A 14,060-nucleotide genomic window follows, 5' to 3' on the forward strand; every position below is an offset into this window, starting at 1 on the left:
TAACTAACTACAAGGGCAGTAGACCTGAGAAGGCTGCGTGATGGGTTTGCCAGGCCCATCTGGAGCTCCACTTGCCTCCCTGCTACATGCAGTCCTTAAGAAGTCCATCTGGAAGCGCTCGCTGGGGGGCACACTCATCGCCCCATAAGCCAGGCAGGCTTTGGGAAGCCCAGCAGCCTGCATCTTTCCAGCCCACGTGGCGGGCAGCTCCTCCGTTGCCCGACGCTAGACGAAGCTGGGCACGGGGATGGCAGCGATGCTGCGTCAGAGCATCACCTCCGCGGGGCCCCGTCACCACACCATAGTCGCCTCGCTACGTGGTGGGCTGGAGGAGACAGGCTCGGAGCTATTTGCCAGCTCGACCAATCTGGGTGCCCAGCGGGGCTAGTGCAACTGGGGGAGCGGGCAGATCAGAGCAGGAACGTGGCCCCAGCAGGGGAGGATCACACCCACAGCCCGACTCCCCTCCAAAAGTCAACAGGATCGAGGCCTCCTCACGTCGGAAAAGCGCTCTGGCGCTGGAAGTGTTGCGGGGACGGACCACCAGGCGGCCCCCTTGCTGGGCGGGAACGCCGCAGCCCTTTGTCTGCGATTCCAGCCCTCCCCGCCTCTGTGGATCCAGCTAAAGAAGGTCTCCTGCTTCCGGTGGCGTAGCCAGAGGGGGTGCAAAGCGGTAAGTTTAGCAGGGAAGGGCCCCTCATCCTCCTGGCTCCGAGGGGGAGGGGCGCCATGCACGGTGCAGTGAGGCTCTGAAACACTGCGAGCCCTCCTCTATGCATGGCTACTAAGAAGTAAGGCCTAGTATAGTCAATGGGGCTTACTTGCAGGTAAGTGTGGACAGGCTTGTAGCCCAAGATTCCAGTACTATGCATTTCTACTCAGAAGTAAGTCTTATTTTCGTCAGTGGGACTTACTCCCAGGAAAGTGTGGATAGGATGGCCGCCTTAAAGCTCAATCCTATGCGTGTCTACTCAGAGGTAGGTCCCATTATAGTCAATGGGGCTTACTCCCAGGAAAGTGTGGCTAGGATTGCACCCTTAGTGCTTTGCATCCCCCTCCAGCTACGCCACTGCCTGCTTCAAGCCTCTAGTGTAGGCTGGAGCAGCCAGGCAGGGGTTTTACCTTGGGAGAATGAGAGCCCAATCCTGTGCTTGAAGTAAGCATCACTGTAGTGAATGGGGCTTACTCCCAGGTAAGGGGATAGGATTGCAGCCTGCACCCAGAGCAGTGGAGGGCAGTCCTTGAGTGACCACACAAAGGGAGTGGTGAAATCCAGCCCGTCCTCCTTTACACCTCAGGCCACCTGGGTAGGGGGAGCTTTACTTAATCATCTGTGTTTTTGGAAAGAGGAGGAGTAAAGGTAGTTTTGAGAACTTGGTGCTCACCCTGAATAAGGCAGCTGAGAACATTTCTTTACAGCACTGAAGCACAATGAACAAAGGGTCTTGTCTTCTGTGCAATCACCCACTCAGACCATAGTCAGGGTTCCAGACATGGGTGGGCGACTTTTCTTTCAGGGTGGGCAATTATGTTGGGTATATAACTGGTGTGCAGAATTAAATATGGAGAAACATCAAAGACCCATAAATGCGAGGGTGGGCACACTGCTGACTCAGGCTGGGCAGTGCCCCCTCTGGCCCCTCTAGCTACAGCCCTGTACCCAGTACCAGCAAAGGATGGCCTGAGAAGGGAAGTTGAACTACAGAAGCACCACTGTCTGTCACTTGACTCTTTTTTCCTTTGAGTGTCTGTGACTGAAATATGGCACATCTAAAGTGTGAGAGGATAAGACTTGTGTATCACTTTTCCACAAAACTTGTTCACAAAGCAGTTTACATAGTAAAATAAATCAAAAACATTTTCCGGTAGACATAGTGTATATGCAAGATACCTGTAGAGAAAGGCTCTTCCTTCCCTTTTAACCCAGACAAAAATGGAACTACTAAACATAAAAAGGCAAGAAATTTCTAGGAATACTCCTTGGAAAACATAGTGTACTTGCCCTCTTGTGGTATTGAGCATTTTTGCAATTGCTGAAAGACACAGCTCACTAAGTGTAATGGCAAACACTTAGTGGCCTTTAGGGGAATTTGGGAAATGTCCCAGTTTGGATCCACACACACACACACAGGATAGAACACAAAAAGGTGTGTGCCAAGTTGCATGTCCCTAAAGGTGTATCCCCTCCAAAATGAACAGGAGACCATTCATGGGAAGAGAGATGCTTTACAGCTATCTAACATAACTAAAAATAGAATTGCAATGAACCTTTGCACAGCATAAAGCTAAACTTGGTGAATTAGGCTCTGCAGTATAACCTAATATGTTGACACTGGAGATCCTTGGGATTTATCAGACAACCCAATTTCCACTACAGAAATCAACATAATTCAAATTCTGAAGCTGTTTGGTATTAATACATTCCAATATTAAAACAGTTAATTCTACATCACACACAAGTAATACTGCTTATCTGGACTCCCCACACACCCTTATTTTTATCCAGCCATGCACCACTAGGAGGAATTGCAGGAGAGTGGGTACTTTCATTGGTAATGCAAGAAATTAAATCCCCAGTAGTGCATTGTCCATACTCCAGACTTTCCCTGTCTTTCATCACTTCTCCGTTCTTTTCCTCAGGTTTGGTTTTCAAGCATGGCACAGAAGGTGATGCACTGGCTACTGCAAGTTACAGAGCACACCCAATCATGTTTGAGGCAGGAGGACAGATTTCACCCTATGCAGGTACAACTGAGCTTACACCAGATAACCACTGTTAATCTCTACTCTTTATGTCGTAGTGAAATATGTGTGATATATTTTCTATTAAGTGTACATAGAATTGAGCAGTAAGCCCCACTGAGTTTGATGCATATGCATTATTTAAACCATATATGCGAAGTGACTTGATCATGCAAGTACTGAGGGCAACCCAGGTACAAATCACCAACAAGTGATTGGAGCCAGGTTGGAAGCTTATCAGTACATCTGGAAACAGCAAAAAAGACTAATGCAATGCAGTTTAAGAGGCTAGAACAGGCCATGGCTTTCACAGTTCAGCTCACATGGGACATGGCATTTGCATCAGTAGCTTCCAACTTCTACAAACCCTAGATCCACTTTTAACTTCAACCTGAAACTCAATTTTTGTTTACTCCATGTCTGTCTTTCACCTTCTCTGCCTCTTTCTTAAAAAAAGTTGAAGCTCTAGAAAATAGTTTTACCACAACAGTGCCAATGAGAGGGAAGAGCTCTACAACATATAGTAAAAGAGAAATAACTAAACTGCAAAATCATGTCATCATTTATAGAGGCACTTACTCAACAGAAATACAAATCTGTTTTTACCCCTTTTGTATAAGATCTTTTTTATGCCCCCAGAATGTATTTAAAATGTCATAAATTTGGGGAGGTGCTTTGCAAAGAACAAAGACCACAGTAAACAAAATGTTAAATACTGATGTGTTTATTGGTTGGTAGCTCTAGATTATAACCTACACGTGTCCAGTTGGAGCATGCTATTAACATCCACGCCCCCACACAGCCCACCTCCATACACACACCATCTCAAAATAGTAACCTCTTTTTCAGCACACATCTACTACACCAAGGGAAATATTTTGAGAGAGAAAAAGAACTTAGTACAACACACCAGGGCCCAGATCTTCAGCTGAAGCCAAGGTTCATTATTCTACTGACCTCAGTTATTACAGCAGCATGTCACATCAGTCCAGCATATGTAAGAGCTTTTTTAAGTGAAAGGGAATTTAAGAGATTCCACAGCTGAAATATCAAAAGGAAGTTTTCACACTATGTGAAATCTGACAGAGATGGGTGGTTTAATTGTGCATACATCAAAAATGTTTGCTGTGCTGAACACACATCCCACATTAATACATACAAAGAGTATTGAAATAGCTAGTTGAATCCAAGATCTGGCCCTTATCAACATACATAATTTACTCTTTCTTGTGACACACACAATATTTGCATGTGAGCAAATATTCCAGGCCTATCAGTTCTCAGAGAATCTCTTGTTGCTGTCAGAATAAGTTCTATAAAACCTGTTGTCAGAATGGTTATACACTCATTATTTAAGATTAGCATGCCTACTGCAAAAAAATAATCACAGTAACAATTCACAATCACTTTGAAATCCCTTATCCTTCATTATTAAGTTTGAATATCTCCTCTCAGGTTGGGTCAATATATCAAATATTTCAACAGAAGCCAATTAAACAGGATGATAGAACCGCAATCATTGACACACTCAGGCTGAGCTCTTTTTTTAGATAGCAGAATTGGTGGGAGTGACATTTCCAGCATGTTACTAGCATGCTTCCAGCGCTGTTAAATTAAAAACAAAAAAATAGCATCTCCCCATTGAAATGAATTGTATGGAGGTCACCATGTTGTTCCCACGTACTCCGTACACTATGGGAGCTGCCATGTTTTTGACAGGTGTCTGCATTCTTCAGATAGGAAAATAGGAGGAAGTGCCATAGAGGCGGCCATTTTTTCTAGCTCAGAGCTCACTCAGAAGTTCTAGCATGGCTGGCACGCTAGAACCTTAAAAAAACAAAACGCAACCCAAGCATGCTGGAACCTAAAAAATCAGCTCTCTAGCACTTCTAGATCTTGAAGGTAACAAAAGAATGTTGCCGCATTTTGGTCTTGGTTACATTCTGTAACCCTAGCTGATAACACTTCAGATACAATGCCTTGGTTGGACGTCAGTAGAAACATTACTGTTATTTGAATACAAATTTCAAAACAAGTATCAAGAGTCTTAGGGTCCAATCCTATACTCACCTAACACTGGCGCTGAGCTCTAGAACCAGCATTGGGTGCCATTAAGCATGTTTATGGCACCTGGTGAGTAGGGAGCGCTGGCACTGGACTCATGCCAGTCAGATGCTTGGCCCAGCACCAGCAGGAGGACACGCCACTGCCTAGGGGTGAGACTACCGGACCTCTGGGGGTGGGCCCGGTGGAGCCCTGCTCCGCTGGATCCTGAACTTCATGTCTGGCCAGAACCTGGAGGCTCTTGCATCTGTACCAGCAAAATAGCTGGCACAGACAAAAGGAGACCCATTGCCAGGGCTTTTCTTGAAGGGGACAAAAATCCCCATCCCCAAGGAGACTCCCAGTGGCTTCCCAGCACCCGCTGGATACAGTGGTAGCCCCTTTGGCACTGCTGCTGCTCCAGCAGGCACCTGGAAGCAGAGGATTGGGCTGTCCATTTGATACGTTTGCAAAAGGTAGAGTACTACTGAAAGCCAGATCAAAAGGCAGCCAACTTAAGCAAAGTCAAACACATCAGAAGCATAAGCACTTAAATGACGACACACATCATCAGAATCATGCTCATTAACAAGAATCAAATCTTATAAGGCCCAAGATAGTCACTATAAAAGGGGTATCATAATTACAAAGATTGTCGCTCCAAAATAAAGCTGCTTTCTGACTTAAATATCTTCAGAATAGCAGGGTGAAGGAAAAGAGAAATTGCAGAAACTGACTAGTCGTAAGTCTCTTAATAAGATTACTTATTGAACTCAAAGTTCATTTTTACATGGAAGTTCCTGTAAAGGGATAAACAACAACATCCCTTATTACTACCTTAGCAGTTTCCCAATGTAGGTGACACTGCTCAAATTTTTTTGCACAATTTTTATCTCTTGAAGCATGAGAAACATTTAACAGTTTAATCTGCTTATTCTGGTATTCTCAGAATAAGAGTTTCATTGTATGAAGTACCTCTGCTGATTTCAGTGGAAGCCATTTCCATCTTTAATTTACAAAATGGTTTGGGACCAGGGCTGTCTTTAGGAACCGTGGGGCCCAGTGAGAAACTTTTGCAAGACCCCCTCCAGGTTCACAAATGTCATCATTTGTGACTAATCAATCATCTTTATAGCCTGTAAATTACAATTTACAAATTACAGTTCTGTGCAGAACCACAGAATTTGCTCATGCTCCACCTAGGGGAAAATTACAGAACCCAGATGAGCCGACTACCAATCATTTCACTCATTCCCCCTCTCCCCCACAAAATGAAGAGTCCTGGCTTCATACCAGTACTTGCTCTTTCCTTTGTTTCTGAATATGGTAATGATTCACAGAATGGAATAATAGAATTATTATGGGGAAATGGAGAAACGTACACTTATGATGCAGGCACATCCTGGTTTCTCTCATTAAGGCTGCAATCCTATTCACACTTTCCTCAGAGTAAGTCCCACTGAACCCAAAAGGACTTACTTCCGAATAGACATCCATAGGATTGTGCCCTGCCAGTTTGCATAATCACTGGGGAGGGCTTCAGCCACAATAAGAGGCAACTCAGCCAACCTTCCAGAAGTCAACAGGAGAGGTTTTTCACAGATAAAGAACACCATTCTTCATATAATATAGATTAAGAATATTTCCAGCTTGAGGGTGCGTTTGGAGGGGGAGGAAGGGGCGGAGGAGCAGAACATAGATCAAGGTGGAGGTTGTGAGGGGTTGGGAATGGAAACGAAGAGAATTAGGAGGCATTTCTTGCAGAACAGACTTGGTGGACCCCTGGATGCCCTACATATCCTCACCACCACAGCCCCTGGCGCCTACCTGCGAGGCCCACAGAGGCCATTGGAGAGAACTGCACCCCCCTCCACTGCCTTCCCAGCTCTCTCCTGGCCTCTCTGCCTGCTGCAGAACAAGGTGAAAGTGTAGCAAACCTTGAAGGATGAACAATAAAGTGCGAACTTCACTGGAGCGACATGGGAGAGAAGATGGCGCCAGGAGCTGCAAGGGTGGGGAAAGAGCAAGGTGAACATGCTGCCACCTCACGCTACCACCGCCTGCACCAATGTCAGGCCAGTTGGAAGCAGCCCAAGGCACAGCATCCAGAACAAGGCTATGGAGAGCAGGGCAAGGGGCTCTACTGCTGCTGCAAGCACCGCTTTCCAGGAAGGCGAGGAAGTAGCAGGTGGGGGAAAAGGGAATGCACAAGCACAGTGGAAGGGTAGTGCAGGGCCCCCATCATCCACAGGGCCCAAGTGCCTAAAGGTTATCCATGTCTGGGACCATGAAAGGCCTTTTCACATAATCAGTTTTTAATGTGCCTTGGTGGGATTTTGTTGTTGTACACAGCACTCATTCCTTTCTCCCCTCAAGCACTTGTTATGGGAATATCACATTGCCCACTACTGTAACTGTGATATTTTGTATCAGGAAATATGCAGTTCTTCCCCCAGAAAGCACCCAATGGTTGATGGTTGCACTAGTGCCATGGGCACCTGGATTTGGCTTGTAACACCATTAGTGATGTTTTCTCCTCACTCCATGACTGTAGAACTTGGCAATTGTAGTTGTAACATTTTTAAGTATCTGCAACTGCAATGCAGTAACTGTCATTTAGTGCTGTGTGTGTATGCACACAGTGTAACAATGGCTGGACTAATATTCCCTAACACAATGCACTGTGATTTTGTGAACTTTGAACCAAAGTTTTCTTTTACATTTCCCATTTGTGGGAATATTGTGTATGTGGTTGGGACATGAACTGACCAAGATAAATCACCCCTTTTTTGTCATACTCTCACCATCAATCTTGTATCCCACTTGACAATTATTTTTGAATCATCTTCATTCAGAACCAAAAGATTTGCCCAGTTACAATTCTTGACACTTAATATCAAAAGGTTTACCTCAAATGAAACAGAACCAAGCATGGGAAAGTCTATCAAATGTTTCCAAACCATTTCCCATTCTGTGCTGGGCACAGGCACCAACTTACCTCATCCTATGATCTTTTAGGGGACATCTGGTGAACCAAATGTGGCACTGCAGACCATTTAAGGTAATGCTGCAACAATGAGACTCATGCGTTTTCCTTAATAGCCACTTGTTTGGTAACATTTATTCCATTATAAATGTTATAATGGAGGTCTGGTCTAGAGGGTATTTATAACATTTATAACATTATAAATGTTATAATGGGCAGGAGGTCTGGTCTAGAGGGTAGAGCCTCCATTTGCCTGAAGATTAACATCCACAAGGTCGCCAGTTCGAGGCCACCGGCACCGTGCGACCTTGAAGCAGCCGGCAAGCTGCAGCTGAGCTGTTCCATCTGCTCGGAGCGTGGGAGGATGGAGGCCAGAATGTTAAAACCAGATCGGAGTGTAACATCTTGAATGTGGTGGTTCTTGAAAGAGAGAACCTTCTTTCAATTTGTAAAAATCCCTGCGTGGATTTAATAAGCCTGCCTGTGTAAACCGCCTTGAATAAAGTCTTGAATAAAGACCAAGAAAGGCGGTATATAAATACTGTATATTATTATTATTATTATTATTATTATTATTATTATTACTGAGTGTATTGCGCATTATTTGTGACATTAAATACATGGCACTGGGCAGTACAGATTAGCTAGCTAAAAGACTCCTTTCACCAGAACTTCTATGAAACTACACAGAGAAAGAGAGAGAATACGGCCCAGTTTTAACATTTCCTCATCAAGAATTCTGCTTTTAATGGAAGTGGCAATAAACTGATAATCTAGCCAGAAGCCTGTGGGACTAACAAAAGGCCTGTGACAAACATTTGTTTGGGGCTGAACCAAAAGCCTGTAAGTAAGCCCTCAGTACTAGGTTCCACTGCAACAGTGATGAAAAACCATGGGCTAAAGTCCCTGAAAATCAGCCCGGTATCATACCTATGTATGCAGAAAGGTACCTTAAAAAAATTTATCTGCTATGATTTCCAACACATCTGCAAAAGTGTATGCACTCTCTTTTACATGAATCATGGACAGAGGGAAAAGGGTTGAATGACTAAGGAATGACTGGTAAAGCAGTAAAAATGTGTGTCCACATGCTACTTCAAGAAAAGGTAGTCATCTTTTTGTGTGTGGAGAACACTAAAGTGTTTTTTTGTGATGAAACAATCAAACCATACAACATGCATGCTTACAACACCTGACAGATATTTGATATCAACCTGAACATACTTTACAGACCAAGTTTGCTGTATTTTACAGGTGGAATTCTGACACATTTGTGAAACTGCTCTACACCAAGGTGAACATCTACCTCAGTATTTCCCACCCAAAAATATCGAGGGGGTTTCCACACTCCTGCCACCAAAGATCATTTACTTTGCATTGAAACTGGGACCTTCTGTATGCAGACCATGGGCTTTTTCACTTATGCTCTGTTTTCCAGAGTCAAGCAAAACTACCTAGCGAGCCAGTAAATGCCAAGCTGGGACTAGAAGTCCAGAAACTAGTATTCCCCTCTCATAACTAAGTAGCACTGCTTATTTGGTAGCACTAAACACAAGAGGAATTCGGCCTACTTTTCTTCCCTCAAGCAAACAATTCATTTCTTCTCTTAATTTAAGCAATCTAATTTAGCAGCATTTCTACTATTAACGGTCATTAAGAGAGTTCATCTTTGGACCAAACCCCATGGTTGCCATTTGACATATGTTATCCAACTTCATGTCCCAAAATAGCAGCAGCCTGCTATACTCAAGTGAGCTGCCCATTTTGTCAAAGGCCACACTAAAATATAGTAGCTGGACATGAGATGAGACAAGTGCTTGTAGAATTTGGCTGTAATCCATAGGAAGCAATCCACCATTCAAGAAATAACCTCCCATATTAAGCATATATTTTAACAAAAACAAAAACCACACAAGCACAAACTGAGGCAGGGACATATCGTGTGGGGGCAGCAGGTGAGGCAGAGCCGCCCCATCATAGTCCATGGTCAAGTTCTGCAGCTGTCCCACCTGCCTTCACCTGAGAAGGCTCTCCTTACACCTGAGAAAGCAGGGGTAAGGAGAGCCTCCTCAGGTGTAAGGAGGTGGGGTAGTTACGATGCGACAGGGCAGTTCTGCCTCACCTGCCACTCCTGCAACACACGTTTCTGAATGGAGGCATCCACATACATGGCAAAACATTAAGCTGCATAACCTGCACCCCCATCAAGTGTTTTGTTCCTTTTCACACTGCCTAAGAATCACTGGCTTACCTCTTTCCACGTGAAAGGGGATTCAGGTGACACGTGGCTGGTCCTTAAATACTTTATTCATCACATCCTCCATCAGACAAGGCAATGAAAGACGGCACAAAAAGCTGAGGTGCAGAGATTCAGAAATCAAGTTTTCTTCAACAGCCCCACACTGTTGCATCAAAGATTTGATGAGCCAATGAAAATTCTCCGTCTCCTTCGTTCACTGGGCCAAGCAAAACTGATTGGCTACTATAGCTGGATTGGTAATGCAGCATGTTAACCTGAACCTCCTCCCTCCCCCACAGAGTTTCATCCAGAAGGTTACTGCCTTTTGACAAGTTGTGAAAAATTACACCAGGATATCTTAATGATTACTTGCACTATTTACCTGATACACAGTTGAAAGATTAACCCTGGGTGCAAGTTTCCCGGAAAGTAAACAAATAAAAACAAGAATTTGAGGGGTTACTTGAGGGGTTACATACATCCAGTTTGCAAGAACAGAAAACTGTTGGGTATGGGTTTTGTTCATACAAAAGAGTATGGGTTTTGTTACCACAAGCTGCTATGAGCCAAGAATACATAATTTGATTATCTGGAACTATAAACCCCAAGTTCCTTTTCTTGGGACTGCAGAGATGGTTGGAAGCAAAAATACCACATGAATTGAGTTCCTTCCCCTCCTTATTCCTGGTCCCATATTAAAGCTTTGGGGAATGGTAGGTGGAAAATAAAGTGGCACAGACCCCCAAGTCTACACATGTAAGCATTCTGTACTTCTTCAAATGCTCAGTACATTGTTAAGTACTGTAGTTTTGTAATCCTTTTCCTACACAGATTCACAGTCTACTTTGTATGTGAACAAGCTAAAAACCAAGCTGCTGCTTTGCTAATATCTTTAACAGGAATATTAAAAGATCAAGCAATTAGGCTTGCTTTTGTTGCAGTTAAAATGAAGCACAAATCCTGTCATACTTGGGAATCTTGTTTTTCTAGCCTCTGTAATTTATCAAGGCAGTCTAAATTTAGAGTAGGTTAATCAGATGTCTCACTGTTAATAAGTTCCTTCTACAACCTTGGCTTCCTTTTACTGCTTGCAAAATTTTCAAAAAAATTGTTTGGTATACTTCAGGAAGCCCCAGGGAGAATTTTCCTGTGCCTAAGTTGTTTAGGGATAACTTATCCTGCCATTTCAAGCCAAGTGTTGCCATATATCAATAATGATCAGGAGACATACTTCACATTTGTACAGCACATGGAGTGTGCCTAGCACTTCACATATTTTGGAGTAGCCCTTCAAACAACCATGCAAGACAAGTATTATTCCCACATTGCAATGAGGAACTGAGGCAGAGGGGATGGGATGTAACTTGCCTAAGGCCATCTAGTGAGTTTGCCTATGTAACAGGCAAAATGCAGTCTGGAAAAGTGATGAATTCCAGCTCAGTTTAGCCACTACATCACATCAGCTCACAATTACTATTGTTCCCATATTTATGAGAAACATGAGATGACCAATTTCATTGACCAAAATGAAATGAAATGACCAATTTCAATGACCAAAGCAATTATCACTCAGATTGTTGAATGCTGCATCTAAATTCCATTTATTAAACAAATTAAAGACCATGTTACTGAAAATGGGATGCTGGTGAACAGCAGGAAGTCCCACCAATGATCAGTAGTTTTATTCTGGACCATCATATTTTTAAACACAACGGACACCCCCCCCCATTATGTATGCTGTATTTTAGATTTAAAGGCAATCTCTGAGAAATATACACATCTAGTAGAGAAAACCAAGAGTTTAGGCCGAATGTTGTAGATCCTCATTATGTTTTGTTTTTCTTTGACAGTCAGTTCCCATCATGAGACAGGAAAGCTTGCTACCAAGATCAATCATAACATCAGGGCTTCCCTGAAAAGTAATGTATCTAAGTTAACATTATTATTAAGAACCCTTGGTGTCTCATCTCTGCCCAGACAGAACACCCTAACGTTTTAAAGTTTTCTTCCTATACATACATCCCCTAAGCAACTACACTGATGGTAGGTAGAAAGACAATTCCATCTAAGAACTATGATCAAATACCTGGAATTTACAAATTCTAAAATAAAACAAAGTTTTATACAGACCAAAAAATTTCCCTTTTGATATGCTTTTGAATCTAAATCAGAGCAGAATGGAACTGAAGAGGTGTGATTCCCCCACTGCACTTCTTAGAATCCACACAGAGTAACCATGTACTAAAGCACTACACAGAAGGTGGAGAGGAAATCACATCACAGGCAAGAAGTTACTCAAAACGCTGATAAAATGTCTGTGAATGAATACTGCCAGTGCAAATTCTCAAGTGACAGAAATTTTGAAGAATAATTACTTTCTTGCCATGTAAACTTATTCATTTCTCATGTATACCATGGCCCTACATTCAAAGCATCTTTATGGAGGGCAGAATTTGGTTTTGTTTTGCTGCATATCTAGCCCAGTTTATTGGATTACTAACTAAAAACGGGTCTAAAAATTCCTTTCCTGTGCTGTGCTGTGAAGTTCGCAACAATGCAACATGCATTTCTCAATATTTATACACACTATTTTGTATGAAACTTCTAAAAACAAACTGAAGAAAAATCCATATTGGAAACAGGAGAGGAAAATGTAATGAATGATCTACATAGCGCATGCCAATGACAGTTACATTTTATCTTCCATGACATCTGGCAGTTAGATTTCCTTTAGATTCTGCTTCACAATCTTTATATGAAGACTCTGCTTCATAATCTTTCTATAGTGTACAAAGGCCATTAAAATGCATGCTAGTTTCAAGGAATCAGTTTAGCAGCCAAACTAAAACTGTTAGAAAAGGAAATGTACAAGTAATAACTAACTGTCAAAGTATGGTTCATCCTGCTCTAATACAGGGAGTAGTAAATCATAGCTGGAGTCCCAAGTGTCAATCATTTACAAGAGTATCTACAATTTTACCATAGCACAGGGATAACACCCTGCAGATTACTCATGTTTCTATGGTTGTCAAAATTAGAGTGGCATCTTAAGAAGCAAAGCTTGCATTTCTTTTTTTAACTTCTCTGATGTCTGGTTTTGGAGGACAACACTACAGCAAGAATTTAGCATTCATATTGAGCAAATAATCATATTGAAAAAGCAGCATAATGGTTCTAATAAGATCTGATGTCATAAGAGATGGCAAATTGTACTCAAAGCAGCTTCTTTATTACATGGATTAGAGCATACATACATACCCCTCCAGTGTAAAGCAGACCCATAATACTACCATCTTTCTCCATTCCCCAGCATAATACCCAGTGCCTAATACCCAGGGGACAGCTATGCTGACAGATAAACAACACCAGGCAAATTGTTAACTATGCACAATCTTTGACTGAAACAGACATTATCCCCCTTCAGGAAAAGCCACATTTTTGCATAAGGAACAGCAAATCCAAAGTCACCATAGAAATGCTCCTGGAATTTTCTCTAGCGTATACTCCCAATTTCCATGTTCCACTTAAGTTTTAAGAATCTGACTACAGAATCAGATAGCTGGAATTTGAATTAAGTCTAACCAATTATCTTTTTAAAAATGGTCTAAACATTTTCAGTTACAAGTACTAGTCGGATATGGCACTCAATTTTCTTATTGGCAAGTTTTTAAACTAGTAAACAAAATGAGGGCTTTGGGGGAAGGGGGGAGACTAGAAACAGAGAAAGATTACATGAATAAGGCTAACCAATAGAACGTTTTTGGATGGTAAGAGCTACGCTGCCTCTATAATAATGAAGGTAAATTGTCTAAATTCTTAATACAAATATGATTTTTCCATTTTCAGATCTAATGGGAGTTAATTTAAGATTTAATCCAAAAAAGCTACATCAAAATACTCCAGCATATTCTATTTATACCACACAAACTTTCTAATATACAACACAAACACAGAAGGGATGTCATTAGAAAAATCACTATTGCATTGTATGCAAACAGGATGGCAGATATTACTGCAGGGAGCCTGAAGTTGACTTTGTCCTCCCAATGA

The sequence above is a fragment of the Tiliqua scincoides genome, chromosome 4 (assembly GCF_035046505.1).
Source record: "Tiliqua scincoides isolate rTilSci1 chromosome 4, rTilSci1.hap2, whole genome shotgun sequence".
Lineage (NCBI taxonomy): Eukaryota > Metazoa > Chordata > Lepidosauria > Squamata > Scincidae > Tiliqua > Tiliqua scincoides.